The following is a 26,773-nucleotide window of genomic DNA, read 5'->3' on the forward strand; positions in this document are numbered from 1 at the left end:
TATTAAGAAAAGCATAAGGAAAGAAAATATATTTACTATTCAGTAAGTAAAGTGCATCATTATAAAGGTTTTCATACTTGTTATGTTTGCATTGAGTAGGCTAAAGGGGAGGAGTAATAGGATTTTCATCTTGCTGTCTTAAGAAGTGGCAGAGTTGGAAGAAAATCCACATATAAATGGACCCACACAGTTGAAATCTGTGTTGTTCAAGGGTCAATTGTATTTAATTTTTGATTGTTTTAAAATTTTTAAATAGGTAATATTTTGATATACAAAAATCAAAAGTTACACAAGAATTTGTAATGAAAAGGAAGTCCCTCTCTCACCTTTATTTCAATTGCAGATGTTGCTTTCAGTTATTTTTATATGTTTCCTGAGATAGCTCCTGTACATACAAAAAAACATGTTTGCCTCATTCTTCTTTAGTAGCTACTTAGTAGGCAATTGATTTGTGGGATTCTGTGTTATTAAATGTTCCCCTATTGGTTGACATTTGGGTAGTTTCTTGCTGTTGAAAACATTGCTATAGAGAGTATTCTGTGATATATGTCACTGTGCACATACCTAAATATAGCCAATAGTTTTATAATTTCTAGAAATAGAAAGTGCATCTAAATATTTTTTGTAGATGTTGCCAAATTTGCCTGCAGAGAAAGGTGTGTGTGCTAATTTATAATTTCATAGGCTATGTAAGAAAGTGTTTTTTCCTCCTATGCATTCAGTAATACCATGTGTTATTAAACGTTTTGATCATTCAAATTAACAGCTGAAAATTTATAACTCATTGTAGTTTTAACTTGCATTTCTTTTATGGGTGAGGGTGAAGTTTGCTTATTTTTTTTTTAACATTTTTTTTTTTCTTTTCAAAGTTCTTTGAGCTTTTCATTTTAAAATTCAGTTGTTAGACTTTTCCCCCGATTTATAGACAAGAAATTTAGCACTTATACATTGCAGCTACTTTTTCCATTGTGATTGTCTTCTGAGTTTTTTTATGATCAGTGGTGCACATTAGCCATCAGTTCCTTTTTATCGCTGAGTAGTAATTCATGTTATGGACATACCACAGTTTCTCTAATTATTCACCTATTTAAGAACATTTTGGTTGTTTGCAGTTCTTGGCTATCACAAATAATGTTGTCCTGAGTATTTATGTTCAGGTGCTTGTATGAACGTAAGTTTTCTTTTCTCTGAATACATGCCCAGGAATGGAATTGCTGGGTCATATGTGTAAGTATAAGGGTTTTTTTTGTTTTTTTTTTTTTTAGAGAAAATAGCAAGTTGTCTTCTTGAGTGGATGTACCACTTTCTGTTTCTACTTGTATTGTATGACAGGTCCAGTTTATCCTTGCCAGCATATTTGTTATTGTCACTTTTTAATTTTAGGTGTTTAGGTATATGTGTAGCGATAACTCATTTTGGTCTTAATTTGTGTTTTCCTGATGGCTAATTATGTTGAACATCTTACCACATACTTATTTGCCATCTGTATATACTGTTTGGTGAAATGTCTATGTATATTTTTCTCATTCTTTAATTGAATTACTTGTTTTTATATTATGGACTTTTGAGAGTTCCTTTGTATATTGTAGATACTAGTTCTTAGTCAGACATGTAGTTTGCAAATATTTTCTTCCAGTCTGTAGCTTGTATTTCTTTGAGGAGAAAAAAAAACTTTTAATTTTGAAATGATTATAGGTTTGTAGGAAATTGAGAGATGTATGGGAATATCATGTGTACTCTTCACCTGGCCATCTCCATTATTAACATCTTCTTAATATAGTGGAGTATCAAAACTAGGACGTAATGTTGGTACAATACACAAGCTTTTCTGATTTTATTAGTTGTATTTGCACTCATTTGTGTATTTGTAGCTCTGTGCAAATTTATCACAAGTAGCTAGCATCACAATCAAAGATACTTAGCTGTCCTATCACCTGCAGAACTTCCTCTTTGTAACCTTTTGGTAACCTCACCCACTCTAGAAGCCCCAGAGGTTCATCCAAGTTGCTGTCTGTATCACTAGTTTTTTTTTGTTTTTGTTTTGGCTGAGAAGTATTCTATCATTTGTTTAAACATTTACCCACTGAAGAACATTTGCGTAGTTTTCTGTGTTTGGCTGCTAACGAATAAAGTTGCTATGAATATTCATATACAAGTTTGTGTGCAGAAATAAGTTTTTATATCTCTGGGGTAAATGCCCAAGGGTTACTAATTGCTGGGCTGTTTGGTAGTTTTAGCTCTAGTTTTAAAACATCTGCAAAATTATTTTCCAGAGTGACTGTACCATTTTACATTCCTAACAGCCATGCGTGAATGATCCAGTGTTTCTGCATCCTTGTCAGCATTTAGTTTTGCCAGTTTGATAGGAGTATAGTGATATCTCATTGTGTTTTGTTGTTGTTTATGTTTCATTTTGTTTTTGAGACAAGGTCTCCCTCTGTCACCTAGGCTGGAGGGCGGTGACACGATCATGGCTCCCTGCAGCCTCAGCCTCCCAGGCTCAGGTGATCCTCCTACCTTTCAAGTCTCCCAGGTAGTTAGGACTATAGGCATAGTCCACCACACCTGGCTAATTCTTTGTATTTTCTGTAGAGACAGGGTTTCACCATGTTGGCCAAGCTGATCTCAAAACTCCTGGAGTCAGGTAATCTGCTCCCCTCAACCTCCCAAAGTGCTAGGATTACCGGTGTGAGCCACCATGGCTGGCCTTCGTTGTGGTTTTAATTTGCATTTCCCTAAAAGCTAATGATGTTGAACATCTTTTTATTTGTTTATTTGCCATCTGAATAGCCTCTTCAGTGAAATATCTTTTTATGTCTCTCGTCTCTTTTTTTTTTTTTTTTTAAAGACAGGGTTTCACCATGTTGACCACGCTGCTCTTTAACTCCTGACCTCAGGTGATCTGCCCACCTCGGCTTCCCAAAGTGCTGAGATTACAGGCATGCGCCACCATGCCCAGCCGTCTCTTGTCTTTTTTAATTGCAGTGTTTTTTTTGTTTTGTTTTGTTTTGTTTTTACACTGATGAGTTTTCAGAGTTCTTTCTAGGTTCTAGATTCTAGTCCTTCGTTGGGTTTGTGATTTGCAGATCTTTTTCTCCTATGGTATAACTTGTCTTTTTTTTTTTTTTTGACATGGGGTCTCATTGTGTTGCTCAGGCTGCAGTGCAGTGGCTATTCACATGAATGATTATAGTTTATGTTAACCTCAAATTGCTGGGCTTGAGCAGCCCTCCTGCCTCAGCCTCCTGAGTAACTGGGACTACAGGTGCATGCCACTGCACCTGGCTTGTCTTCTTAATAGGGTCTTTTTACACAGAGCAAAATGTTTAATTTCGAGGAAGTCTAATTTATTGATTTGTTTCATTTTTAGATTTGTGTTTTTGGTTTCAAGTCTAAAAGAATCTCACTCCCACACCTACCCCGCTTTTTTAGTATATGTGCTGCCAAAGCAAGCACAACCTGCTCCCCTTTTTTGAGATAGTCTTGCTCTGTCACCCAGGCTAGAATGCAGTGGCTTAGACTGCAGCCTTGAACTCCTGGGCTCAAGCAATCCTTCTGCGTCAGTCTTCTGAGCAGCTGGGACTACAGGTGTGTGCCACCATGCCCACCTAATTTTGTGTTTTTTACTTTTTGTAGAGACAGGGTCTCATTGTGTTGCCCAGGCTGGTCTCAAACTCTTGGCCTCAGGTGGCCTCCCAAAACTTTGGGATTATAGATGTTAGCCATAGTGCCCAGCCAAGTCAAAAAACTCTCTGCCTGACTTTAGATTTGGAAGATTTTTTTTTTCCAGAAAGTTTGTATTTTCACATTTTACATTTAAATCTGTCATCCATTTCTTGTTGCTTTTTATATATAAGGTGTGAGATTGAGATTGAGATTCATTTATGGCTCTTAGGCCTTTGTTGAAAAGGCCGTCCTCCATTGAATTGCTTTTGCATCTTTATCAAAAATCATTGTTCGTACCTATGTGGGTCTCTTTCTGGGTCCTCTGTTCTGTTCCATTGGTCAGTGTTTCTGTCTCTCACCAATACCATACGGTCTTGATTACTATAGCTATGTAATAAGTCATAAAATTAGGTAGAGTAATTGCTTTTACTTTTTAAAAATATTCTTCACACATAAATATGTGTGTGTAAGAGAGTGCATTCATTTACACCCAGGGTTGGGGGAAAGAAGAGAAATAAATGAGAATATGTATATTGGTGATACTTAACTTTTGTACCTCACCTTCCCATGAAGGCTAGAAATGGATGGTTAAACACCTGTCTCTGTTCCCATGATGAAAATGACCTTTGCAAAAAAAAAAAAAGAAAAAAGAAAAGAACAATAAACAAAGGAAACACAAACAACAACAAAAAAACTTTATAAAATGATTTTTGCCTCTAGACCTTAAATTTTTCTGAATGGAGAGTTTTGTGGTTTCAGAAAGGTGAAATAGTAGAAGCAGGAAGAAAATATTCTCTTACCAAGTGCGAAACTGACCTAGGCCCAATTCTAATAAAATGTTGCCTTTGGCAGTCTCCCAGTTGTCTCTCTTCATGTTTCCCCCCACCTTTGTCTGCCCCCTCCTTAAGTTGTCGAGTGTCTTCAGCTCCTCACTGTGGCATTTTCCTCAGGTCTGTAGATAAACCTCTTGTTACACCCCACAAAATCCTCTCCAGTTTCCTTCTAGTAAGATCTAAAAAGCAGAAGAAAATAGTCTAATCTATAAAGTGAAGGGGTTTAGGCTCTAATGTCACTGTATTAGCCCTACTGCTGAAAATTCCTGAAATTCTTTATCAATTACAATAGTGTACCATACTTAAATAGATACAGCACAGCAAGCTTTTCTCCAGCATTGTGTCGGATTGCTGTTTCTTTGGTTGAACACAGATGAAATTAGGTTATATTTAGGGGCCACATAATATGAAAATAATTCATGGATGTTTAAAATACTAGCATGTTCAGCATGGTAAGATGCTCTCATGAGATGAGACCCTTTGTACAAAGAAAGACCTTAGAGTACAAAGAAACAGACTGACCTAGAGAACCATATTCTAAGAAGTCTACTTTTGCTTGAGCGTTTTTCTGGGTCGGCTCCGGTAAATGCATCTTGCTATTCATAATATTTCTACTTCTGAACCTACAGGTTTTTTACTTAGGGGTGAGAGTCCAGGATAGTAGCTACTTGTACATGTTTGCTTATTTGCAATTTATGTGTTTGTTAGGGATTGTCCATTAACTTACAGCTGTTTTCACTCTGATCATCATTCATAGCAAGTATGCTTAGGTGTGGAGTCACTTGTTATCACCTCTCTCTAATGATTCCTCTTAATCTTTATCAGAAAGAAATTCCATTTCTTCTTAGGGGAAAGTGAACAAAATAGTGTGTAAGATTGAGTTGTCTTAAGTTGTGTATTTCAGAAGTATAAATCAGTATTTACCTAAATGCCTGGAATTTCTAGTTAATCTGTTGTGAATATAAAATCGGTTATGGGTAAATGTTAAGTGTCTAGTATTTATGCTAGATATTTATAGTCCTTGGAGCCTTTTCTGGGATCATGAATTTAGGCTGCTACTCAATTTTCAATACTTTACCCTTATACTTTCATTTGAAAAGGAAATGATTGTTTAGAGGGATTTGAAAGTAACTATTAAACTATATCTAAAAGTAGTTATAAAACTAACAATGTGTGATGAAAGATAAGGTGGTCATTTGTGAACAGGAAAAAAGCTGATGACAAATACTTATACTTAGCTAGAGAAAACACACATGTAAGAAAAAAACTCAATATATAGTCAGTCTGTTTCTGTACCACCAATAAATACAATATATGGTTTATAGGTAGTGAAATATTATTTTAAATGATTTTTCTTACTAGAATTATAGTATAGTCAGAACTATTAACTACTCTTGTCCAAGAAATCTACTAGAAAATAACAGTGAGGAAGAGTTAGAATTAATTAAAATCTACCTAAAACTAGCATAAGTGTAAAAGCTAATCCATTAATTTATATAACCAAAGATTAAGGAGCTTGATGCAGAGCTCAATGAACATCACCATAATCCTTATCTGAACTCTCCATTTCTCTTGCCAGTCCCTGCCCCATTGCTTTGATCCTCAGTGTGGCAAAAGTCCATAGATAAGTTTTCTGTAGTTACTGTCTCCAGTTCCTCACCTTTCATTCTCCTGTAAGTCCACTCTAGTCAGGCTTTTGCTCCAGTCAGTCCACTGAAACTTCCCTTGTCAAGAACATCTGTGATGCCAAACCCCACGATCTATCTGTTCTCAGTCTTCAGCTCCCTTGATTTATTAGTATTTAACACAAGTTGATGAGGTTCTCCTGCTTGGAGCACTTTCTCACTTGACTTCTAGGATACCACACACTTGATTTTCCTCCTATCGTGCTAGTTATGTTTTCCTAGATGTCTTTCCTCGGTCTTCCTCTTCTCTTCCCACCCTCACTCCCTCGATGATTTTAGGTAGTCTCAAGGCCTTAAATAGTAATTAAACACTGATGACCCTAAATTTATATCTTAACACCTCTCTCATGAGTTCTGGAGTTTCATACAACTGCCTGCTTTATATCACCAAATAGCTATCTCACACTTAACATATCTGAAACAACTTTTTTTCTTCTTCCAAAATGAAGTCTACCCTCAGTATTCTCCATCTTGGTTAAGAATATCTTCATCTTTTTTGTTGCTCAGGTCAAAAACACTGGAGTTATCCTGACTCTTCTCTTTTGTTATGTTCGAAATATAATTAGTTAGGACGTTTTATTGGCTCCACCTTTAAAGTATATCTAGAATCTGACCACTTCTCATGACTTTACTGCTACTATGCTTATCTGAGCCACCATCATCTTTCACCTGGATTACGTTGATCTCTGTGCCTGCCTTTGTCCCCTGTATAATATTCTCAATTTAGTAGCCAGAGTGATCCTTTAAATAGAAGCTAATCATGTCACTCCTCTGTTTAAAACTCTCCATTTGCCTGGCCATCTTTGTTACCTGTCTGGTATCATCATCTGTAACTATTCTTTCTGTTACCTTGATTCTAATCACACATGGGACTACTTGCTCTTTCTCAGATACAGTGTATGCTCTTATCTTGGGCCTTAGCATGGGTGTTTTCTTTACCTGGAATACTCATCCCATAGATATTCACATGGCTATCTCCTTCATTTTCTTCTAGTAAGGTATTAATATTTCTGATGAGATACCTACCCTGACTACCCTATTTGTTCCACTCCCCATTACACTGCCCTATCATCTCTATAACATTAGCATCTGAGGTAACTTTACTATGTGTATTATTTATTTTCTTTCTCTTCTCATTAGATTTTAAATGCCTTAAGGGTAGTGTTAGGGCCTCTTGTTTATTGACCTATCCTAAGCACCTAGGATATTATTTTACACATATTAGGTGGTCAGTAAATATTTGTTGAGTAAACATTTGTAGAACAGATTCGTTTCATATTCTCCATTTTGTAGTTCTGCTTGCTTTATGTTAATCTCATTTTTAGGCATTATATGGGTCCCAGCAGTTCCTGGAAACCTTCTAGATTCAAATCTAGCCAGAAAGAGGACAAATCTTTGTCCTAACATTCCCAGGAAAAGGACCGAAGTTTACTATGATTAAACAATTTTAAAATCCTTTACTCAGCTCTTGACCAGTCAGCCCTGGCCAGAAGACAGGCAAAACCTTTTTTGCCTAGACTTGAAAGTTGTCATATGTTCCAAGTCTGAAACTAGAGGTGAAGATACAAACAAAAATGTCTATTCAGAAGCTTCTGAATAAGCATACAAGAAATGTCTACTCGTATACCATTGTTTTACAGCTGTGATCCTTGGTTACTGACTGCATGGGGTGTCAGTAGGTGCTCTCTGACCATGCCCCATTTAGTTTGGAAACTTAAATTTAAACAAGTTTTATTCCTGTGGAATCTCTCAATTTTTAATATGGTAATGTATTTTGTGAATCTCTAAGCCAGAGATATTTTATGCATCAGTTTCTCCAAATTCTTTGAACATGGAACCCTTTTCCCTCCAGGATATCTCCAGATATATTCTCATGCAGCTCACTATGAGAAATATTGGTATGTCTGCTAAGAACTAGTTAGAAAATTGAGGAAAAATCTCAGGCAACAATAAAAAAGTAAACAAAAGAATACTTTTCAAATGTACAGGACCTATTTGAAGAAAAATTTTTTACAGGCCCCCAAATATTTTAATATATAGAAAGACAGTCCTTTAAAAAGATATTTATGGCTGGGTGCAGTGGCTCATGCCTGTAATCCCAGCACTTTGGGAGGCTGAAGTGGGAGGATTGCTTGAGCTGGGAAGTTCAAGACCAGCCTGAAAAATATGGCGAAACCCCGTGTCTACTAAAAATACAAAAATTAGCCAGGCAGGGTGGCGCTCTCCTGTCATCCCAGTTACTCAAGAGGCTAAGGTACGAGGATTACTTGAGGAGATCAAGGCTGCACTCCAGCCTGGGTGACAGAGTGGGACCCTGTCTCGAAAGAAAGAAGGGTGTTCAGGGGGAGAAAAAAATGTATTCTCAATAAATTTTATGTAGTTGTAGTTTAAAATCAAATTTAATAGAGAGGGGTGTGAAGGGAAGAGGAGAACTTAATCAAATGACTATAAGATTTCATTTTGTCGTAGACTGTTTTTACTGCAGGAAAGAAAAATACCTCAGGTCACCTAAGAAAAGTTTATTGTATAGAATATATAGGGGTTAAAACCAGTATCAGAAAGTTCAGATTGTGTACTTTCTTTGGCTGGTTTTCTTTTTTCCTCTCCCTCTGTGGCATACATCTATCTTTGTAAGCATTTGTTTTGTTTGCTTCTGGTTACCAGCTCTCAATCTCCATACTCCATACTCCAAATCTTGAATTAAACTGGCTTGGGTCGATTTTAGTTAATTCTGTCACTAATGGATGAATCCCTTTAGGCCTTGTCATTTTATTGATTGTTCAGAAGTCAGTAGATGGGCATCCCTTGGGAAAATTATGCTTCCTGATCCTATCAGTGTCTGCTCAGTGCTACTTCTGTGGTCAGAGGTGAGGATTGGGAAGATTTAACTAGTAGGGGAAGTTAGGTGTGTTAGGCATCATGACTATAATGTCCAGTATAATCTAGAAGAAAAAGTAAGAATAGCCAGAGGGATTCTGAAAAGGGAGTGTCCATATATATATAGCAGATGTATAGTAATTGAAGCTGTGGAACTGGTGCCTGAATAAGTAATAAAATACAAATACAATTTTCAAATAACATAAAAGTGAAATTACTAATTAGAGGTATGAATTGGATATTAAATTGTTCAGAAGTACCTAATTGGCCATTAAAAAGTAAAATTCTTATCTTGCAATTTAACAGTAATATCAAAATGGTTTAAAGATTTAAATGCTCAAAAATGAGACAATATCAGAGAAAAATAATAGGTTGCATTGAAATAAATGCATAGATAATATTTAAATAATATTGAGGTGAGGAAGGAATTTTCCTTAGAGTAAAACCACAAAGAAATCATTAAGATTTTATTATGGAGACTCAAAAAGAAAGGTTTATTATGCTAGATGGGAAAATGAATAAACTAAGGGGGAATATTTGCAGTATGACGATAGTACATATTTTAATATAGAAAGGACTGTTAGAAACAATTTGTTGTGTGGATTAGGGGTACTTAATCCTACCTGGCCGTCATACAGTATTACCTAGTCAGTATTACCCTAGTCCGTACACTCTCCCACTTTTTTAGGTGACTTTCGTATCTTAGTCTCTTACTACATACTTCCAACAACTGTTGTTGAGCTGTAACTCTTTGGTGATTATTTTGCATTTTATTTTTTCCTCACTGAGAAAATGGAACCAATCAGAAGATAACTTATAAAGGCTTCCACCAATATATACCTTATGCCCACATGCCTACATCTCTGCCTATTTACTGTGTATGTTTTCTTCTGTAACTGAGGGTGAACGCTCTGGTGTGTGTACTAAGACCCATCTCTACACTTGTGCATTAGATCCCACTCACTTGCTTACTCAAGGATATTGCTTAGTAATTCTTTCTCTGCTATATCATCAATTTTTTGCCTCTTTACTAGCTCAATCCCCCATCTTAAAAAAACTACTTTTCCCTCTAGTTACATCCCTATTTCCTTTTCCTTCACCACAAAATTTCTTTCCTGGGATGTCTCAACTTACTGTCTTTGATTTCTTTCCTCTCTTTCTCTCATGAACCTGTTCCAGGTGGATTGTCAGCTAACTCACGCCAAAGAAACTGGTGTTATCTAGGTCATCGGTGACCATTATATCACTAAAAACGGTAGTCATTTCCCAGTTTGGAGAATTAAATCTTTAAAAACATGTAAAGAATGACTACTCCAGCCTAATAGGGTGGTTCACAATACAGAAAAAGGCCAATAAGGGTATGAAAAGTAGTCAATATCTAGAAAGTCAAAGAAATGCAAATTTAAGACAATAAGATGTTTCTTATCCACTGTCCAGTGACAGCAAGGGAATCTAGAACTCTCATATACCATTTGGTTATGCAAGTGAAAATTAGTACATTTCTGGAAGCAATTTGACAACTTTTACAAGAGCTTTAAAATTGTGTTTATCTTTCGACTTGCCCATTCTGTTTCTAAGAGTATGTCTCAGGGAAATAACATACAGATGCATGATGCATCCACACACATACAACCAGGGAGGGAAGGATTCATCAAGTCGTTAATTCTGGAGGGGAAACATGAAAATGACCTAGGTATCTGGCAACGGGAGATTGGCTAAAGTATGGTACATCTGTATGTAGAACACCAAGTAGCTATTTAAAATGATGACATCAATTTATTTATTTGAAATTATTTTAAACTTTTTTCACATCAAGTTACCATTAAACATGTTAAACATGTTTATTTAAAAAAAATAAGTTTATTAATATGGAAAGATTTTAATTGTTTTAAGAAGAGTATTCCTCTTAAATATATGTAGGCACTTTGCTATATATGTATGTATAGCAAAGTGCCTAGCAGATTATATACCAAAATGTTTTTCAGCTGCTGTCAAGTAGTAGAATTTTAGATTTTCTTTTAAATCTTGGAATGCTTGTATTAACAACAACAAAAAAGTTTTGCAAAAGAAAGTCAGTATCCCAGTTATAGTCTGCTTACTTCCTCTGTTTTTACATTCAAACATTGATCATTAGACTTGGTTCATAGCTGGCTGCCTTGAACTGACCCAGTCCTGTTTCCTAACCCTACTGGACTTAAAATAGCCTAGTGGTCTGCCAGCTGTGAGAGAATAGATGAGCCAGATAAAGTGTATTTACCATACTGTTAGCTCCAGAGCTGCTTAGGAGTCTTCATAGACCCCTTTGATTATAAGTCTACCAGGAGACCAACTACAAACTCAGTAAACTAATCTGAGAAATAATATTAAGATAGAATAAATAGGATAGTTAGAGTTAAACTCCAGAGAAAAAAGTTGATGAAAAGCATAGGTAAACTTACTAAGGATGGATATATTAGGAACCCGATACAGGGTGTAATAAAAATGAAATCAAAGGGTTTTATAGTGCTAAAGTTTAGTAGTATTACATGTTGCAATTGTTTCCTGTTTCTTAGTATAGGTAATTTCTGTATGAGTGGGAAATTCATGTATAACTTTTGTTGTACTCTAAAGAACTTTAGCCAGAATTTATTGTGAAATATTTACAACGTTGGCAATTCAGAAATCTAGCAGTATATTTATTTCTCTCGCTCTAGATATTTCATAAACATACATACTTGTATACATGTGTGCAGAAGAGTTGCTTTTTATATCTTGTATAAAACCAGTATACTTGGTTTTATACAAGATATAAAAAGCAAATTATTATAAAAGCAGTACGTATGCTCAATGTGAAGAATTTGTAAATAAAAGTTACAAAGGAATCAATTTTTGCTGCCTTTTTAAATCTTTCAATGCATAATATGTAAATTTGCTTAAGCTCTACACTTCATGTTTGTATCTTGTCTTTTTTACTTAATATTTTATGACTGTATTCTCATGTCATTAAATATTCTTTCCTTTAAAAATTCCCATTTTAAAGATAAAGTAGTCAAAGCAATATGAATTTGTTAATGATTTAGTATATGAATTGGAGAAAACATATTTTCTGCAGTCTTCTCTCTTAAAGGGAGCTGGCAGCTTAATGGTGAAACTGTATCAGTCCAGCTGTATTTTTTAAAATTACTTAGTTGTCAAGTTTTTGTTTGAGTAAGCCAGAGGGTTCCTTAAAGATTGTAAGGCTGACATTCGTAGATAGGAACTTTAGTTTCACTTTCCCTAAGACAGCAAGAAATATTCTATAACAGAAAGATGACTATTTTTAGCTTTTCTTTCTGCTGGTGAGGTGGAATAGCGAATATTTTTAGAGCAGTTCAAAGTACAGCCACTTAGATTAGCTCAGTGTTTCTGTCATCAGAATCTCAATTATTTTATGAGGTTTTTTTTTTTTACTTCCAATGTTTTGAGTTTATGTAAATTGCAACATGATTCCTCTTTTTATTTTTGATCTAGTTTGTTTCTCTGTGGAACAATATAAAAAAGCTGAAATTTCTAAAACCTTAACTTTTCTTTCTGTACTTTTTATGTATTTTCAATTATAATTATATTCTTCTGGTTATTATGGGCAATTATTTTCTTTCTTAGAGATGAAACTTTGACAATTAATACTTAGGGGGAGATGGTGTTACAAATCTTCTCTCGTAATAGGCTTTTGTAGTCACGAGAGATCCCCCATGACCATTGTAAGTACCCTTAATTATGAACACCACTATAACATTTCATCTTTCCCCAAAGCTATGCCACAGTATAAGTGAAAATTTGAGTGACTTCTTTTGTTACCCTTAATCGGAGCTATTGATGAAAAGTACACAGTTCAGGTCACATTGAGAGACTGAGTTACTAGCTGAGGGACACTCGTCCCACAGCCCCCAGTCAATATCCAAACTCCTGTCTTAGCAAAATTTGAAATTACTGTGCACTATAGAACTTTGATGATCTTCAGGATTGGTGACAATTATTGAAAACACTATAGTAATTAATTCAGAAATCTGAGATTATTTCCTGTTGCAGATATGAAAACAATTAAGATCTAATATTTAAGTGTTAAAATCAATAACTTAATAAACCATTCACACTAGAAACTGTTACAGTCTGTCTTCAGTACCTGCCATTCCACTGAAACAGCTCCAGCTGAGATCAGTGATCTCTGACTCAGTAGTTCTTTGTTTTTTTAATACTTTAAGTTCTGGGATACATGTGCAGAACATGCGGTTTGTTGCATAGGTATACATGTACCATGGTGATTTGCTGCACCCATCAACCCATCATCTGCATTAGGTATTTCTCCATATGCTATCACCCCCCTAGCTCCCCACCCCCCACAGGCCCCAGTGTGTGATATTCCCCTCCATGTGTCCATGTGTTCTCATTGTTCAACTCACACTTATGAGTGAGAACATGCGGTGTTTGGTTTTCTGTTCTTATGTTAGTTTGCTGAGAATGATGATTTCCAGCTTCATCCATGTCCCTGCAAAGGACATGAACTCATCCTTTTTTGTGGCTGCATAGTATTCCGTGGTGTATATGTGCCACATTTTCTCTATCTAGTCTATCATTGATACACATTTGGGTTGGTTCCAAGTCTTAGCTATTGTGAACAGTGCTGCAATAAACATGTGTGCATGTGTCTTTATAGTAGAATGATTTATAATCCTTTGGGTATATACTCAGTAATGGGATTGCTGGTCAAATGGTATTTCTGGTTCTAGATCCTTGAGGAATCGCCACACTGTCTTCCACAATGGTTACACTCCTACCAACAGTGTAAAAACATTCCGATTTCTCCACATCCTCTCCAGCATCTGTCATTTCCTGACATTTTAATGATTGCCATCCTAACTGGCGTGAGATGTTGGGGTATGATGGATATATCCATTACCTTGATTGTGGTAATGGTTTCACATAATGTCAAATTTTGCCTTAGCTGCTCTGCTTTTCAAATTGTACACTTTAAATATGTCCATTGTGTGGCATGTCAGGGATATTTTGGTCTGTTTTAAAAAATAGCAGGGCCAGGTGAGGTGGCTCATGCCTGTAATCCCAGTACTTTGGGAGGCCAAGGCAGGTAGATCACCTGAGGTCAGGAGTTTGAGACCAGCTTGGCCAACATGGCAGTGAAACCCAATCTCTACTAAAAATTAAAAAATAAATAAATAAATTAGCTGGGCATGGTGGTGCATGCTTATAGTCCCAGCTATGCAGGAGACTGAGGCAGAAAAATCACTTGAACCTGAGAGGCAGAGATTACAGTGAGCCAAGATCACACCCAGTGCACTCTGGCAGAGCTTGTACCAAAGTTTAAGGCTCAAGTCATGGAAAGGAAGAAATAGCCAGAAACACAGAAGAAAAAGCAGGGGGAAATGATGACCTTGATGCCAAGGGAATTTCAAAGCAGGTATGGTCAGTGTATACTGCAGAAGTCAGTTATGGTAAGAATTGAGATCTAGGTTTAAGAACTTTCTTTTCACTCTTCTGATAGTGTTCTTTGATGCACACAAGTTTTTTATTTTAATGAAATCTAATTTATCTTCTTTTCCCTGAGGTTTTGGTGTCATATTTAAGAAACTATTGCTGGCTGGGCGCGGTGGCTCACACCTGTAATCCCAGCACTTTGGGAAGCCGAGGCAGGCGGATCACAAGGTCAAGAGATCAAGACCATCCTGACCAACATGGTGAAACCCTGTCTTTACTAAAAATACAAAAATTAGCCAGGTGTGGTGGCGCTAGCCTGTCCCAGGTACTCGGGAGGCTGAGGCGGAAGAATCACTTGAACCCAGGAGGCGGAGGTTGCAGTGAGCCGAGATTGCGCCACTGCACTCCAGCCTGGCCACAGAACAAGACTCCGTCTCAAAAAAAAAAAAAAAGAAAGAAAGAAAAAAAAAAAGAAACTATTGCTAAATCCAAGGTTATAAAATATTGGTTCCTATGATTTCTTCTAAGCTTTTTATGTCTTTGACCCATGTTGAGTTCATTTTTATAGATAATGTAAGGTAAGGATCCAACTTTATTCTTTGGCATGTTCAGTTGTCCCAGCACCATTTGTTGAAGAGACTCTTCCCCCCGCCCCCCGCCACCCATTGAATGGGCTTGGTATACTTGTCAAAAATCAATTGATTATAAATATTAGGGTTTATTTCTGGCCTCTCAATTCTGTTCCATTGGTCTATATGTCTATTTTTTGTTGTTGTTGAAAACCAGGTATTTTGAGTATTATGCTAAAGCTGGAAATCAGATTCTGTCTTCAGGGATTGCTTTTGTTTCTTGTTGAGTGCTACAGCTGTCTACTTGTATAGTATCTTTTCCACACTATCTTCCCAAAACTTGTATGTCATCTTGTGTGCGGCCTGTGATGTTTTTGCTCTTTTATCTCTCTGGTCAGCTTAACACCTGACAGGCATTTCCTTTAATGTTTGAATTTAAAAAATTAAAAGTATGTACATATCTTTAAGTCTTCTGGTATATGATTTTGGGGTAGTTGCTACAGCCCTAAACAGGCCTTGAAACAGAGGCACGTTTCTTCTGTCTGGTCCCTCAGAGAATCCCCAGATAAGCCAAAATACACAACCCTAAATTTTTGGAGGACAGGGTCCTTACTGTCTAGGAGTGTTAAAGCTGTGATCCCCACAGCCTCAGTGGGGCTAAGGATTGGCGGATAGTTGCTCTCAATTAATTTCTGCACCCTTTTCTTTCGTCAGGCACTCCCTTGATTGCTGTGAGTGTCTGAGCAGGTTCCTGAGTTCTGAAATCATTGATCTTGATTGTTTTTTTCCAGCTTAATAGTAGTTTTTGTGGAGGAGACTCCTGGAGCTTCCTACTCACCATATTCCATAATGTTATTTATGATCTGTTTTGAGTTAATTTTACTATATGAATTGAAGTTTTTTTTTCTTTCTGTATATAGGTATCCAGTTGTTTCAACAATTTTGATTTTCAAGAAGAAATCAGCTTTTCTTGTCACTGATTTTTCTATATTTTTCTGTTTTTCAATTTGACTATTTTCTGCTCTGATCTTTATTATTTTTTCTTCTGCTTCCTTTGGGTTTCATTTATCTTTTTTTTTTTTTTTTTTTTTTTAGTTTCTTAAGGTATAAACTGAGACCGTTGATTTAAGACCATTTTTTTCTAACATAGGCATTTAGAGCTGTACATTTCTCTCTAAATACTGCTTTAGCTGTATCCCACAACTTAGGGTATTTTTTATTTTCATTTTCATTCAGTTCAAAATATTTTGTAGTTTCCCTTTTGATATCTTTGACCCATGGGTTATTTAGAAGTGTAATAGTTTCCAAAGATTTGGGCATTTTCCTGATATATGTCCCTGGTTTTTTTTAACTAACACATAATTGTACATATTTATGGGGTACATGTGGATTTATTTCTCATTGTAGTTCTGTCAGTTTTTGCTTCATGTCTTTGGAAGCTCTATTATTATGTACATGTCCTCTTGACTCCTTTGTCACGATAGGGTGACCCTGTCTATCCATTGTAATATTTTTTTGTTCTGAAATCTACTTTGTCTGACAGTATAACCACTCCAACTTCGGTTTTTGTTGTTTGCTTTTTGGTTTTGGTTTTGGTTTTAAATTATTAAGATGGGGTCTTCTGTGTTGCCAAGGCTGGATTTGAACTCCTGGGCTCAGGCAATCCTCCTGCTCAGTGTCCTGAGTAGATGGGACTACAGGCCTATTCCACCATGCCCAGGTCATCCAGCTTTGTTTTGATCATGGTATATCTTATCCTTCCTTGTTATGGTTGCCATGATGTATCTTTTCCATACTTTTACTTTAAACGTATTTGTGTCCTTACACTTAAAGTGAATTTCTTATAAACAGGTTATAGTTGTCTTTTTTTGTTGTTGTTTAAGTATCTGATACCTGCCAATCTGATAATATCAGCCTTTTCATTGGGTTATTTAGACTATTTACATTTTATGCTATTGTTGATGTGGTTGGTTTTAAATACCATCTTGGTATTTGTTTTCTTTTTGTCCTATCTGTTCTTTTATTACTCTTTCCCCTTTTTCATATGCCTTCTCTAGGATTATTTTTTAGTGATTCCATTTTTATTTCCTTTGTTGACTTATCAACTATAACTCTTTGTTGTGTTATTTTAGTGGATGCATTCGGTTTTGTAGTATACGTCTTTAATCACCACCCTCCTTGAGGTGACATTTTGCCACTTTACAACAGTTCATTTTTATTTTCCCCTTCCTGGTCTTTGTGCTATTCTTGTCATACATTTTACTTCTATATAAGTTTGTTGTTGTTATTGTTTGAAACAGAGTCTCACTCTGTCACCCAGTCACCCAAGCTGGAGGGCGGTGGTGTAATCTCTCAGCTCACTGCAACCTCCACCTCCTGGATTCAAGTGATTCTCCTGCCTCAGGCTGATATTAAGGCACGCGCCACCTTGCCTGACTAATTTTTGTATATTTAGTAGAGACAACGTTTCACCGTGTTGACCAGGCTGGTCTTAAACTCCTGACCTAGAGCAATCTGCCCACCTCAGTCTCTCAAAGTGCTGAGATTACAGATGTGAGCCACTGAGCCTGGCCTACTTCTATATAAGTTTTAAACTGCAGTATGTTGTTACTATTTTTGCTTTAAACAATCAGTTATCTTTTGTGAATACTTAAATAAAAATTTTTGATGTTCTTCATTCTTTTGTATATATCCAGATTCTAATCTGGTATTGTTTTGCTATTGCTTAAAGGACTTTATTTACCATTTCTTTAAAATGTAAGGGTTGTGGTGAATTCTTTTACCTTTTGTATGTTTCAGAGTTTTGATTTTACCTTTGTTTTTGTAAGATATTTTTGCTGACTGAAGAATTAACAGTTGACAGGTTTTTTTTTTAATTTTGGTACTTTAAAAATTTGGACTCCACTTCTTACTCTGTCTTCTGGCTTGCATTGTTTTTGATAAGAAATCTGATGTTATCTGTATCCTGTTCTTCTGTATATTTCCTTTGTCTTTTTCTTTTGGCTGCTTTGAAGATTTTCTTGTTTTCACTGAGTCTAAGCAATTTGGTTATGATTTGCTTTAGTGTTGTTTTATTCTTGTTTTTTTGTGCATAGGTTTTATTGATTGTCCTGCCTGAGCATTCTGGCCATCTCTTATTTTGCTTGACCTTTAAATATTGGTATTCCTAGGGATTCTGTTGTGTTTTGACTGCACAGGATATATTCTCAGGTCATCTCATCCATTCCCGTAACTTCATCTGCTCTCTGTATGACAGATTTCCTAATTATTTTTATTTTTATTTTTGAGACAGAGTCTTGCTCTGTCACCCAGGCTGCAGTACAGTGGCATGATCTCGGCTCATTGCTACCTCTGCCTCCTGAGTTCAAGCGATTCTTCTGCCTCTGCCTCCCTAGTAGCTAGGGCTACAGGTGCACGCCACCACGCCCAGCTAATTTTTTTATTTTTAGTAGAGACAGACTTTCACCATATTGACCAGGCTGGTCTTGAACTCCTGACCTCATGATCTGCCTGCCTCAGCCTCCCAAAGTGCTGGGATTACAGGCGTGAGCCACCGCGCCTGGCTGAGATTTCCTAATTATTTATCTCCACCCAGACTTCTTTCTAAGCTTCAGGTTTGTATTTCCTTATATCCATCCCTACCTAAATCCAAAGGAGCCCTAATCAACTTATTTGGAATGAATAGGCCTGGAGGACAGCTCACTACAAAACCTCAAGAGGCTGTACCTGGTGACTCATGGCTGTAATCCCGGCACTTTGTGGGTGGGCAGATTGCTTGAGTTCAAGAGTTTGAGAACAGCCTGGGTGATATGGTGAAACTCCGTCTCTACAAAAAGTACAAATAATTAGCCAGATGTGGTAGTGCACACCTGTAGTCCCAGCTACATAGGAGGCTGAGGCGGGAGGATCACTTGAGCCTAGAAGGCGAGGTAAGAGAGCCACTACACTCCAGCCTGGATGACAAGAGTGAGACCTCATCTCAAAACAAACAACAAAAAAACTTTAAGAGCAAAGGATAATATCAAAGTACTTGGACAAGTTGCTAGAAAACAGTATTCTCAGGGGAAGAATCAAAGAGGAAAATGGCCAAATTGATACAGTAATTGACTTCATTGTAGTTCCACCAGAAAGGCAAAAAACAAACAAACAAAACCTTTATATCTGATACTCGCAGGTAACATAGTGTTGAATACTGTGGTGAACTAGCATTTGAAACTAATTCTCAAGGGAGTTAGGCCCTGGAAGAATCACATGGGAGCTAAAAGGGAGGCATAAGGACAAGGGAGTCCCAGGTGGCAACTGTTGGATGGTTTAGAACTCTGTTAAGCTAAATGGATGATGTGAGATTTACCTGAAGTCTGAAGTGAAATGTAATCCTAGAGGCCAGTGAGCTGCTGCTAGGAAAGAACAATGAAAAAAATCCTTTCACAGTGGTTCTAAAACACTTTATACATCCTATTTCTTTTAATTATTTAATCATTTTATTTTGGTTGGTTTTATAGGAAGAAAATGACATGCTATTAGCTTAATTTGATTGCCACACCGGGATGAGTAAGACCCTCTGTAAAGTGGGGAACAAATGAAAGTCTTTGCAATGGGAGTGATTTGATCAGCATTGTATTTATTATATATACCCAAAATACTTTTTTGGAAGCTTAATAGTCACTATTTTTTCAAAACTTAGCAATGCGGTATCTGCAGTGATTCCCTTTCATTTAGTTTCTCACCCAACTACATAAGCCAAGTAGAGGAACCCTAAGAAAATAGAATTTTCTTTTCTTTCTTGGGAAGTCTCTGCAAGAATTAAGAAGCTTGGAAACATTTCTTATAAGGTAAAAACTATTTTTAAAAATATATATGTCTAAATCTCAGAGTATTATACATACAAAATTATTTTTATTTTTTATTTTTGAGAGAGAAGGTCTTATTCTGTCTCCCAGGCTGGAATGCAGTGGTAGGAGCATAGCTCACTGCAACCTCAAATTCCTAGGCTAAAGTGGTCCTCCTGCCTCATCCTCCCAAGTAGCTAGGACTACAGATGTGAACCACTATGCCTGGGAAGTTTCGAAAACTTTTTGTAAAGAGAGAGTTTTGCAGTGTTGCCCAGGCTGGTCTCGAATTCCTGGCCTCAAGCAGTCTTCCAATCTTGGCCTCCCAGAATGCTGGGATTACAGTGTGAGCCACCACACCTGTTCTAAAATTCTTATATACAACTTTAAACACCCCTAACACACAGACACACACAAAGTTATGAGTTTACTGTTCTGGGGGATTTTTTTAAATGTTAAAATTGCAACTACTATTTAGTCTCATTTTTTGTCTTGGCATATATCATGTATCTATTTTGGAAAAGTCATTTTAAAGTTAGTAGATTAAGAAACACAACATGGTTGAACTAAAAAGTGCCTTATATAAAAAATATCTTTCCATGGAATACCATGGAGACTATTCGTCCATATGTTAAATAACATGGAGGAGTCTGCACTATAGGAACCAGTTTGCTTAGAAACTCATTTAAAATAACACAGAGCCACATCTAGAAATTTAAGTGAACTCACAGGAGAAGTACCTAATTAAGTATATTCTGTGATATTTATAGAAAAACTTTATTTATAAAAGGATACTTGGATAATTTCTGTCTTCAGGGAGTTTATTGATAGATATGCCTTCACTACTGCTATGCTTCATTGTAGATGATAATGTAGATCTGTATTTGTACCATGTTCACACATAATTATAGGCAGAAAACACAAGCAACAAAGATACAGACAATATAAACCTAAATGTAGGCATATGTATACATATGTGTGTGTATATATACACATATATGTGTGTACATACATATACACACATGCACAAAAACGATCTGGAAAGCATATGCTAGTGACACCTTTCTCTCTATATGTCTGTATTGTCTGCATTTTTCTAATTGTATAATCTTTATTGATAATGATGGTGGGAAGTTTTTTTTTTTTTTTTTTTGAGACAGTTTCACTCTTGTTGTCCAGGCTGGAGTGCAATGGCGTGATCTTGGCTCACTGCAACCTCTGCCTCCCAGGTTCAAGTGATTCTCCTGCCTCAGCCTCCCAAGTAGCTGGAATTATAGGCATGCGCCAGGCAATTTTGTATTTTCAGTAGAGATGGGGTTTCTTCATGTTGGTTAGGCTGGTCTCGAACTCCTAACCTCAAGTGATCTGCCCGCCTCAGCCTCCCAAAGTACTGGGATTACAGGCATGAGCCACTGCGCCCGGCCAGTTATTTTTATTTTAAAATAAAAACAAAATAACATGGGAATTCCCGAGAATTTGAATCAGGTTATTACTCTTGCATTCTTCAATTACTGATGGCTGTAACTATGTAAAGAAGTAAAACATTTCCCATAGAAGCAATTCAGAAGTTAGGAAGATCTCATCTTTATCCTGTGGACATAGAGATATTTTTTCTTTGGCCCATTTACCAGTTGTGACTTCCACTGATTCTTAGGTTGTGGGTTTTTTTTTTTTCCATTTAAAATTATAAATGAACGGCCAGGTGTGTGGTGGTTCACTCCTGTAATCCCAGCACTTTGGGATACTGAGGCTGGTGGATAACTTAAGTTCAGGAGATTGAGACGAGCCTGGCCAACAAGGTGAAACTCTGTCTCTACTAAAAATGCAAAATTAGCTGGGAGTGGTGTTGCACGCTGTAATCCCAGCTACTTGGGAGGCTGAGGCATGAGAATCTCTTGAACTGGGAGACAGAGGTTGCAGTGAGCTGAGATTACTGCACTCCAGCCTGGGCAACAGAGCGAGACTCCAGCTCAAACAAACAAACAAAAAACAAAAGTTATAAATGAACATAGTTTTTAAAGTGTCAAATAGGATCATTTTAAAAAACTCACATTCTCATATTCTATCATTTCTTTCTAGGGGCAACTATTTTGATCCCTTTTGACTTTTAAAAAAAATGTATAAGTAATATGCTTGCATTGCAAATTGTTACATTTTCAGTTTTAGGCATTATATATTGATTTCCCACCATGGAAAGTAATGATTTGGCTTATTTTCCACTCCTACCGTATAATCTGTCTCCCTCCCTCTCTTGATTATGTTGTAATTTTGTTTGGGTCATCCCATTTATACTTTATTATGACTATGTAAACACTGCTTGTAACTGAGTAATGTGGTGAACTATTTTTCATTTCTTGAATACCTTTTCATTTTCCCTTATTGGTCATTCTCTTTTTTCGCCCCTGTGTACTTATTTTTCATTCATTGCCAAAATTTTTTACCACTGTGTAAATCTCCACATGGATAAGATGAATGTCTAAATTCATGTGCATAAGGTAATTCTGTCAATTTCATGTTCTATAAGAATTACCTACCAGAGCCTTCTGAACTGATACTCTGCTAAACCCAAACACAGGATACTCTGTCATCCTGAGGTCTTCTTTCATTACATCTCAGATATTATTTTGCCTCTTGCCCGTGTTAATCTCCTATTTCGTGTGCCCATGTCCTGTTCTTTCTTAATTTTCTCCCTCTTTTTAGTGTGGCATATCTCTTAATAGTTCATAGAAAAAAGCTGCATGTAAAGTTTTTGAATAATGCATGTCTGAAAATGTTTTATTCTATACCCATACTTTATTTGATAATTTGGCTGGGTGTAGAATTCAGCATTAGAAATAATTTTCCTTTAGAATTTTGAAGACATTAATTTTTCCATTGCCTTCTGTTTATAGTGTTATTGAAAAGTTCAGAGGTATCCTGGTTTCTGATTTCTTTTCTCCTTTTTAGAGACAGGGTCTCACTGTGTCACCCAGGCTGGAGTACACTGGCACGATCACAGTGCAGCCTCAAACTCCTGAGCTTAAGCCATCCTCCTGCGTCAGCCTCCTGAGTAGCCAAGTCTAAGTCCTGTGTTATCATGTCTGGCTAATTTTGCTATTTTTTTGTAGAGACAGGTGTGCTATGCTGATCTACACTGATTTCAAATTCCTGGCCTCAAGCAATCCTCCTGCTGTAACCTCCCAAAGTGTTGGGATTACAGGCGTGAGCCACTGCCCCTAGACCAGTTTCCAAACTTTCTGTAGCCTGTTCTTTCCCCACCTCTCCAAAAACAAGTAGGATTCTTTTATGCCCAGTGTTCTGAAATTTTATTGCCATATAAACCAATTTTAGCCATTATATTGGGAATATAATGGTAATCTGGAGACTTGTTCTGTACTTGTAGGAACGTTTCTTGAATTATTTCATTAATTATTTCTTATTTCCTCCCTACTATTTTCTCTGTTCTCCTTTTGGAATTCCTGTTCCCAGACTAACCATCTAATTTTCATACCTGTTTTCTTCCTCCTTGTCTTTTGCTTTACTTTCTAGGAAATACCCTGAACTTTATTGTCCAGCCTGTCTATTGAGCTTTTCCTTTCTGTTGCCACATTTTTACCCTCCAAGAACTTTGTGTATATATATAAAACACAGATGTTTCTTTCTTTCTTTTTTTTTTTTAATAACAGTAACTAGTTAATTTTGTTTGGTTTGGTTTTCAGACAAGGTCTTACTCTGTTGCCCAGGCTGGAGTGCAGTGGCGTGGTCTTGGCTCACTGAATCTTTCATCTGGATTCAAGCAATTCTTATGCCTCGGTCTCCCGAGGAGCTGGGATTGCAGGTGTGTCCCACCACACCCAGCTAAGTTTTGTATTTTTAGTAGAGGCAGAGTTTCACCATTTTGGCCTGACCTGAAGTGATCAGCCTGCCTCCGCATCCCAAAATGCTGGAATTAGAGGCATGAACCATCGTACCAGGCCTTGGTTAATTGTGTTATAGTTGCACCGTTGGTTATAAATGATAGCTAAAAAAGTCTTGGGAAGTTTTTCTAATTCCTGCATAATCTCTGCCTGTTCCCAGCTACCTTTTTTTTTTTTTTTTTTTTTTTTTTTTTGTCATTTTGGTCTCTATTATTCCACGTTAAAGGCTTTCCTCTGATACTTGATCATGTTAGCATGTCTGTTCATTATTTATTTATTTATTTATTTATTTATTTATTTATTTGTTGAGACGAAGTCTTGTTCCATCACCCAAGCTGGAGTACAGTGGCGCGACATCAGCTCACTGCAACCTCTGTCTCCCAGGTTCAAGTGATTCTCCTGCCTCAGCCTCCCTAGTAGCTGGGACTACAGGCGCGTGCCACCATGCCTGGCTAAATTTTGTATGTTTAGTAGAGATGGGATTTCACTGTGTTGGCCAGGCTGGTCTCAAACTCTTGACCTCATGATCCGCCCGCCTTGGCCTCCCAACGTGCTGAGATTACAAGTGTGAGCCACTGTGCCCGGCCATTTTTTAAACCTGAGTATGCCCTCAGAGTCCATGGACCCAGTTCTAGTTTTGAATTTCTGTTTTTGAGCACTTCTGTCTGACTTTTGCAGGATGAAGGAAGGGCAGTTGTCCAGCTGCCTAGAGGATAAATTGACCTGGGGATCTGGTTACTTCATAAGCAAGTTTTTAAGAAATTCCCCTTATTTTAGCTATCTTCTTTTAACCCCACTTGTAGAGGTATTTTGCATTATAAATTAGATCAGTTCTCCTATTTCACTCAGCTTCACTGCTAGTTTATGCTGTGTTTTTCTTTGGTAACTTTGTTACCACTCATATATTTGCTTTCCAGTTTCTACACTTTTTGTTGCTCTCCTATCCCTTTCTCCTCATACTATTGGTTTTATTATTTTACAACACAAAAACAAAAAAAAGCAAACAAAGAAAAATCTTCACTGATCTTTTATTGGAATTTTGGGATAGAGTAAAAGTAGATAATGTGCTAAGCTAGCAGTTTCTACCAAGACTAATTATTTTTCATTTTATTTTTATTTTATTTTATTTGTTTATTTATTTATTGAGATGGAGTCTCGCTCTGTTGCCCCGGCTGGAGTACAGTGGTGCAATCTCAGCTCACTGCAACCTCTGCCTCCGGGATTCAAGTGATTCTCCTGCCTCAGCCTCCTGAGTAGCTGATATTACAGGCACAGGCCACGACGCCCAGCTAATTTTTTTATGTTTTTAGTAGAGATAGGGGTTCCACCCTCATCTTAGCCAGGCTGGTGTCGAATTCCTGACCTCAAGTGATCTGCCCACCTCAGCCTCTCAAAATGCCAGGATTACAGGCATGAGCCACCACACCTGGCCTTTTTTTCTTTTGGATCTTTTGTTTAGGCATTTCATCTTAGCAGTCTAGAATGGGAATTTGCAAATATGGCTGCCCATTTAGAATCACCTGGAAAATAGTATTTTTAAATTTAAAAAAGAGTTTTTTTTTTGTTTTATTTTTTTTTTTTTTTGAGATAGGGTCTTTGTTGCCCATACTAGAGTGCAGTGGCCCAGTCACAGCTCATAGCAGTCTCAATCTCCCAAGGCTCAGGTGATCTTTCTGTGTCAGTCCCCTGAGTACCTCAGACTACAGGTGTACGCCACCCTGACCAGCCAGTTTTTTTATTTTTAGTAAGGACAAAGTTTCAGCACATTGCCCAGGCTGGTCTCGAACTCCTGGGCTTAAGTGATCCACCTGCCTTGGCTTCCCAAAGTGCTGGGATTACAGGTGTGAGCCACTGCACCTGGCCAACCTGGAAAATCTTGAAGAAATACCATATATGGATCTCACAATTAGTGGGATTGGTTGTTAGTAGGGTGTGGTTTTAGTTCTCCAAGTTATTTTAATGTACAGCCGGATTTTAGAATTCTGATCTGAAAAAAAAATTGGAACAAGTGAGAAAAAGCAACAGATTCTAAAAATATGACTGTTTAGTATTAGAACATCATCTGTTAAAACATTCCAAATTCTGTTAGATGTAATAACCTTTCTCAATGGTATTAGGAATTGAGAATGAGTTTCTCTAGAGGGTCTGTTTCTGTTTGTATTCCAGCAAACAGGGATGCAGTAGCCAAAATTAAGTCTTCATTGGAAGTGGCAAATAGTATTGTAGAAAATCAAGTTACTAGAACAGAGGACATACTTGAGAAGCAGTCACAGAATGTGTAATGAATGAAATGTTAGAAAAAATAAACATTGATAATGAAAATCTAAAATAGAAACAATAAATTTTTTTCTCTTGGAAAACTAAAATGACATGGATACATAGCAATAACCAATGGTAAAACAAACAGGAAAAAAAACTTAATATATAATGTGTTACATAACATATATTTCTTAAATTTTGTATCTTATAAATATTAGAGGATACAGTTTATGATTACTTTTAATTTTTAGAGATGGGGTCTCTCTGTCACTCTGGCTGGAACGCAGTGGTACAATCATTTTTCACTGTAACCTTGAAGTATGGGGCCCAAGCAGTCCTTCCCACCTTACCCTCCTGAGAAGCTAGGACTATGGGCACTCAACCACCATGCCTGGCTGATTTTTTAAAGTTATTTTTTGTAGAGACAGGGTCTCACTATGTTGCCTGGGCTGGTCTCAAACTCCTGGCCTCAAGTGATCCTTCTGCCTCAGCCATCCAAAGCACTGGTTGACAGACTGGAGCTACTGCACCTGGCCCAGTTATTTTTCAAGTGTCTGCAATATTTATAAAGCTATATATATATATATATATATACACACACGCACATATATATATATACACACGCTTGACCATAAATATATCTAATTCAAAACAGCAGAAACTTTAAAAGTTATTACTGTGAGTATGCTAAAACAAAGATTTTTAAAATGA

General features: G+C 36.9%; 1 protein-coding gene across 1 annotated transcript in view; it reads left to right on the top strand.

Moving 5' to 3' along the window:
- Nucleotides 1–26,773, top strand: part of PIAS1 (protein inhibitor of activated STAT 1) — a 138,340-nt gene that overhangs the window by 48,785 nt on the left and 62,782 nt on the right. The window lies entirely within an intron of this gene.

Source organism: Aotus nancymaae, unplaced genomic scaffold (genome assembly GCF_030222135.1).
Source record: "Aotus nancymaae isolate 86718 unplaced genomic scaffold, 86718_ANA_hifiasm-v0.15.2.pri h1tg000003l, whole genome shotgun sequence".
In the NCBI taxonomy this organism is placed as follows: Eukaryota; Metazoa; Chordata; class Mammalia; order Primates; family Aotidae; genus Aotus; species Aotus nancymaae.